The sequence below is a fragment of the Cucumis melo genome, unplaced genomic scaffold (assembly GCF_025177605.1).
Source record: "Cucumis melo cultivar AY unplaced genomic scaffold, USDA_Cmelo_AY_1.0 utg000966l, whole genome shotgun sequence".
NCBI classification, from domain to species: domain Eukaryota; kingdom Viridiplantae; phylum Streptophyta; class Magnoliopsida; order Cucurbitales; family Cucurbitaceae; genus Cucumis; species Cucumis melo.
This window is the reverse complement of record NW_026124324.1, coordinates 788-7,667: the sequence shown is the minus strand read 5'-3', so window position 1 is coordinate 7,667 and position 6,880 is coordinate 788. Positions and strand designations below refer to the sequence as shown.

Sequence of the window (6,880 nt, the reverse complement as noted above, 5' to 3'; positions counted from 1 at the left end):
AATAGACTAGGAAAGGAGAAAGGAATAACTGAAAGAAAGGAAATCCATTAGTTATTCATCAAAGTTTCATTTATTCAATGACTAGAATTAAACGAGGATATATAGCTCGGAGACGTAGAACAAAAATTCGTTTATTTGCATCAAGCTTTCGAGGGGCTCATTCAAGACTTACTCGAACTATTACTCAACAGAAAATAAGAGCTTTGGCTTCAGCTTATCGGGATAGAGGTAGGCAAAAAAGAAATTTTCGACAGTTGTGGATCGCTCGAATAAATGCAGTAATTCGATCTAATAAGGTAGACTACAGTTATAGTAGATTCATACACAATCTGTACAAGAGGCAGTTGCTTCTTAATCGTAAAATACTTGCCCAAATCGCGATATTAAATAGAAATTGTCTTTATATGATTTCCAATGAGATCATAAAATACGAAGATTGCAAAGAATCCAGCGGAATGCTTAAAATGGAGTTCTCTGGAGAATGAACTCCGAGAAGGTAGAGTAGAAATTAGTATGATAAAATATGATAAAGTGGTCAAAATGAGCAAATATGTTCAATAAAAAAAAAACGATTTATTCTTCTTCCACTATTCTTTCTTTTTCTTACGACACGACAATCGAATCTAGATTTTCGGATTTTTCGAACAAAGAATCAATCTGCGGTTGAGTTTGGATTAGAATTTTAATTCAATTAAAGAGTAAGCTAAGTCTATTTATTCCTGGTTCTAAGACCAATAGTTCTAGCGGTCGACTCGCTTCTTTCAAATTGTTTCTCATTATTAAGAAAAGGTAACAAAGATAAAATACGAGCTTGTTTTATAGCAATAGTAATTAAGCGTTGCTGTTTTAAGGTCAATCTATTTACCCGTCTAGATAATATTTTTCCTTGTTCACTAATAAATCGACTAATTAAACTCATGTTTCTATAATCAATTCGATCCCCCGATGGAATCGGGGGCAAACGCCTACGAAAAGATCGTTTGGATTTAAGAAAGAGTCGCTTGGATTTATCCATGGTTTTTTTATTCCTTATCCCGAAAATCCTATTTCTTAATTCTAAATCATTTTAGATCCGATCGAAATAGGATTTGGTTTGTTTATATTTAAATCTAAAATATGTCTAATATATGTAATTTTTCATCTTCCTTGGATTGGAAAAGGGTGACACACAGCCGATCGGTTCGATCTATTTCTTTATCTCCCCATGAATCGTATGTTTGTAACACCGGGGACAGAATTTTCTCAATTCCAATCGACTAGGCGTATTGTGTCGATTCTTTTGAGTAATATATCTGGAAATCCCTATTGATTCCTTATTAACACCGTTTCGAACACAACGAGTACATTCCAAAATAACAGTTACTCGGGCATCTTTACCCTTGGCCATGAACCTCCCTTGGATTTTTGATTCACGCAACTCTTCCATTTTCCGATCCAAAATGAAGAAAAAAAGAAAAATTGGTAACTCGAAATAAAATTATGAAAGATTTCGTTACAATCAAATATTAAAATATAGTAATACAATAATTTCTAAATTTAGAATCGCAGTACAGTTTTTCATTTAAGTATTTTGTATGATATTGTTGCCCTAGCCATCACATTTTCATTTTCGTTCTCACTCTTTTATTAATTAAATTTGAACCTGGCGCCGCGTCCGAGTTTGACTGAGGTTGAATCCATTTTGATTCTTTCTAACTTATTCTAAGTCTAAAAACTCTAAAAAAAAGAAGGGGGAAGGGGATTAGTCAAAGATATTTGATTGTTTTTCTAATCTTCTTCACCCCTTCCCAAGTCAATAACTAGAATGAAAAAAACGGGAATACCAACGCATCCGGGAATAAACGATTGATCTCGATTAATAGACCCGCTAAAGCCCCGAACCATATAGTACTTACTACCGGTGCCACGGAGAGATATGTTTTTAGATCTCGCATTGAAAACCCTCCTACTTTATAGTAATTTGTAATACATACTGGTATTACATACCATCAAATGTATATATAGTTAATAACCGCTTGTATTGTCCGCGGAATTCCTAATTCAAATTGAAATGTACAACAGTTCAATTCGGTAGATATTCCCTTTTTTATTAAAAAAAATATGTAGCTTTCCGCCCCACCCCAAATATTCATTTTTCTTTACGGCGGATTTAATATTTATTATTTCATACGTATATAAGTCTTTTTATTATTTTTATTATATTTTATATATGATATGAGACAAAAAAGAAGAAATGGCAAGATAATTTGTGTATACCAATGGAGGAAATAAATAAAAAATGTGGAAAACAAGACAGGGATTCTCTACAATAACACTGTAGACCAATTGAAAGGGATGTAGCGCAGCTTGGTAGCGCGTTTGTTTTGGGTACAAAATGTCACGGGTTCAAATCCTGTCATCCCTACCTATTACTTATCTTCTGAACAGTAACGAGGAATCAATTGAGATCCATAAAAATTGAACATACATATATCGAATCAATCTTTTTTTATTTAATTTTATGATATTCTCTATGATAATATATGTATCGAAGATATATTCGGGTTGCTTTTAGTTTGATAATAAAACGCTCTTAGTTCAGTTCGGTAGAACGCGGGTCTCCAAAACCCGATGTCGTAGGTTCAAATCCTATAGAGCGTGATTCGATTCTTGTTGTTGTTAAATCAAAATGATACTGAAATAATTCAACAGAAATCAAAATTTTACCTCCTATAAAGCAAGTAGGGGGTCAATCAAAAAAAAGAACTGTTAATTAATCAAAGGTCCAACTGATCCCCCCGTCTGTATTGTAAATATGCGGTCACAAATAATCCAGCCAAAGTAATAGGAATTAGACCTAATACGATTCCAAATAGAAAAACTTCAATCATTTCAATTTAGTTGAACGAGGAAAAGGAGAGGTAATATCTATCCTTAAAATATTAATCGGTATTGCCCATGAATCTCAATGACCAAGAATTCGAAATTGAATTGACAAGGTAAAGAACTCTACAATATATAGAATATATTGAATAACACCGAAATCTTTCTTTTTTTTGAATTGTGCATTCAATGAATTTTAATCAAATAAGTCGTATCTTGTTCAGACCGATAAATAGAGCTGAGGTTATAGTTAAAACTGCTAGTAGAAAACCGAAATAACTAGTGATAGTAGGCATGACGAGGCTAAATGAAATACGTTATTTTTATCCATATGTTTATAAAGCACTTCCCTAAGTTTCTATTTTTGAAAGATACGCGGATGGATAAGTAAAAATACTAATTGAAAAAATATATTCAATTGAAAGTTTTTGATTCATCTATTATTATGATTATAGATGATACTAACAAAAATCTTGTGACATAGGTAAGAAATCAATTCATCATCTGTCTCTCTATCCCGCAATTCGGAATCAAGGGATTCATTGAACAACTCTTGAGTTTTCAAAACAAATATTCTTATTATAAAGAATTTATAAACAATAATTTAATATATAAATCTAGTAAATATATAAATCTATTAAATGGATTCTAAATAATTAGAAAGAAAAAAAAAAAAAAAAAAGAAAAATAATAAATAAACTATGTTGTGTAACTTGATTCCAAAAATGAAATGCTCTTTGAATCGCTGAAGAATGAATGACCTTATAATGCCCTTTATTTATGAAATTGTATTCCCACTAATTAGATTTTATGTAGTGGGTTCATTTCCATAAAATCTTTTTTAAAAAGAAAAAAAGTATCGCACGATCAGATCACTCGAAACTAGGTTCTCCATTTATTCTTATTCTTTCCATATTAAAAACATTCTTCTAATTAGTTGAAGAACGATCGTTTGAGTCTAATATAAAACAATAATGCGTGCATTACGAATATTTATTATTCTTCTATTCGTTGTTCTGTTTCGTTCATCGAATCCTATGTACTACTGTTACTTGTTACTGGACGACTAACCAATTCCTTAAAATAAAAAAAGATTCAAACAAAAATATAACTACAAACACAAAAGAAATATTTCGAGATTTCACGTCTAATTTCATTGAATTTTGGGACTATTAGAATCTGCTTCCTAAATTATTATAAACCAACCAGTCGGATTCACATTTTACCCAATCTTCGCTTTCTAGCCCGAAGCCAATAACCGATAGAATCCTTAATACTACAGACAGGCATTTTCAGAATTTTCTATTGAATGAATGGTATATGATTCTACATCGACAAGCAGCAAGAAAAGAAGAAACAAATTATATTATTTAGTTTTAGTGCTTCATTTTGATACTTATTGTGAAATTGCGTTGCTGCGTCAGAAGAAGGATAGCTATACTGATTCGGTATACTCTAAAAACACCCTCGGTACAATATTGACGATCTTACAAAGATAAAATTTCAGTTAATTTCCATTTACTGATCTCATCTTTTACGGAATCGATCCCCCTTTTGACTGTACAAGAATATGTGGAGCTCGGCATGTCTGGAAGCACAGGAGAACGTTCTTTTGCTGATATTATCACCAGTATTCGATACTGGGTCATTCATAGCATTACTATACCTTCTCTATTCATTGCAGGTTGGTTATTCGTCAGCACGGGTTTAGCTTACGATGTTTTTGGAAGCCCTCGTCCAAATGAGTATTTTACAGAGAGCCGACAAGGAATTCCATTAATAACTGGCCGTTTTGATTCTTTGGAACAACTCGATGAATTTAGTAGATCTTTTTAGGAGGACCAAATGACTATCGATAAAACTTATCCTATTTTTACAGTGCGATGGTTAACTGTTCACGGACTAGCTGTACCTACCGTTTCTTTTTTAGGGTCAATATCAGCAATGCAATTCATCCAACGATAAACCTAATCCGAATTATAGAGCTATGACACAATCAAATCCGAACGAACAAAATGTTGAATTGAATCGTACCAGTCTTTACTGGGGGTTATTACTCATTTTTGTACTTGCTGTTTTATTTTCCAATTATTTCTTCAATTAAATAAAAGAAAATACTAAATAATAGTACGAATTATCTTATCCCATTCGGAAGGATATCATCTCATAATTATCTATGACTGTTTCTGTCTCTAGCACGACCACTTGATGAAATGGGGAGGGAAGTGGGACAAATGGCCGAGACTACTGGAAGGATTCCTCTTTGGATAATCGGTACTGTAACTGGTATTCCTGTGATCGGTTTAGTTGGTATTTTCTTTTATGGTTCATATTCCGGCTTAGGTTCATCTCTGTAATAATCGGATGAACTGAGTTGGAGACATGAAAGCGTAAGAACTCAACAGGATCCCCCTCAAATCAGAAAAAAAGAGGGGGTAGGTCCCGTTGAGCTCTTACTAATTAGAATTAGACTAATTTATTCATATAAATGAAAAAATGGATCTTTCCTATTTTTTCAAAAAACTTCATTTCTTTCTGATTCTGAATTGCTTCAAAAAAAAAATTGATTCAGACCATCTCTTTCGCGATCGTATCGGTCGATACTTTCATTTCAAAGCGAAAAAAAGAAAGAGAGAATCACTCGATTCCCTCTTTCTGGATGATACAATCCCAATATAACAATATTATATTTCTATCGATCAGATATCACAAACCCTTTAAATAGATTAAAATATACTAATAGAATTTTCTATAGTTATTTTAATATAAAATAGAATTGAAAAATTCATTGAATTTGTTCACTACTTATGTAATAAATCGAAAAAAAGGTTCTGATAAACCGGGAAAAATTGAAACTAAGAATAGAGATCTTTGACGAACGGGATCAAGAATAATTCATTAGTTTATTATTTCGACACCAGAACAAGAAAAGGAATTTTTCTGGTATCGAATACTAGAAAGATGCATAATTCCTTCTAGAATCCTTTGTTCCCTTCATTTTTTTTCTATTCTCCATTTACTTATCTTATTTTTAATATCTACTCTATTTTTATTCTATTAGAATAAAAATAGACACATTCAATGACATTTCAATCTGGCACCAGTGACATAATAATCATAATAATACCGCTCCTATTTGTATTGTAAAAAACAAAGAAATAAAGAAGAGGTAAAATAGTCTTCCTGACAATATAATATCCATACTATGACTAGTAATGCGGTACAAGTAATTACCGAAATAGGGTCGAAAAAGAATAAAAAAAAAAACAAGGGAAAAAGTTTTTCATAATTTTTTGATCATACATAATTAAATTATAGAATTGCCAACAAGAATTTGGTTTTTTTTTACGAACTTTATTTGATAAATCCCCAGATTTAGAAATTCATTTCGGACAATTGAACCTTCTCAAACTGTTTCTTTTTAAGAACTAAAAAGATTTGTGCCAAAATAACAGATGCAAAAAAGAACAAAAGGCCTTGGACACGTAATGGATCTTGAAGGACGATTTCCGCATCTCCCTGACCAAATCCTCCCACATTAGGATTACTCGTTAATGGTTGATCAAGTTTGATGGATTCGCCCTCTGAAACAAGAAGTTCTGGTCCTGGAGGGATAATATCAACCACTTGACGCCCATTCGCTGCATCCACTATGGTTATTTCATATCCTCCTTTTTCTTTTCGTATTATTTTGCTTACTATCCCTGCTGCTGTAGCATTATAAACATTATTATTACTCTTACTCCCGTCGGGATAAATCTGACCCCTTCCCCTGTTCCCGCCTACGTATATGGGATATTTTAAGAAGTGAACATCTTTCTTAGTCGCAGGGTCCGGGGAAAGAATAGGAAAGGTGATTTCACTATATTTCTGACCAGGAACAGGACCTATCACAAGAATATTTTTTTTAGTGGGACGATAGCTCTGAAAAGAAAGATTGCCCATCTTTTCTTTAATCTCGGGAGAAATACGATCGGGGGGGGCTAATTCAAACCCCTCGGGTAAAATAAGAACAGCC

General features: G+C 32.7%; 2 non-coding genes across 2 annotated transcripts; both read left to right on the top strand.

Annotated features, from left to right (window-relative positions):
- The first annotated feature begins 2,330 nt into the window (after positions 1 to 2,330).
- Positions 2,331 to 2,404, top strand: TRNAP-UGG (transfer RNA proline (anticodon UGG)). The gene has a single exon. It is a non-coding gene; the product is annotated as a tRNA-Pro (tRNA).
- Positions 2,405 to 2,566: 162 nt separating this feature from the next.
- TRNAW-CCA (transfer RNA tryptophan (anticodon CCA)) lies at positions 2,567 to 2,640 on the top strand. Its single transcript has one exon. It is a non-coding gene; the product is annotated as a tRNA-Trp (tRNA).
- Positions 2,641 to 6,880: the final 4,240 nt, after the last annotated feature.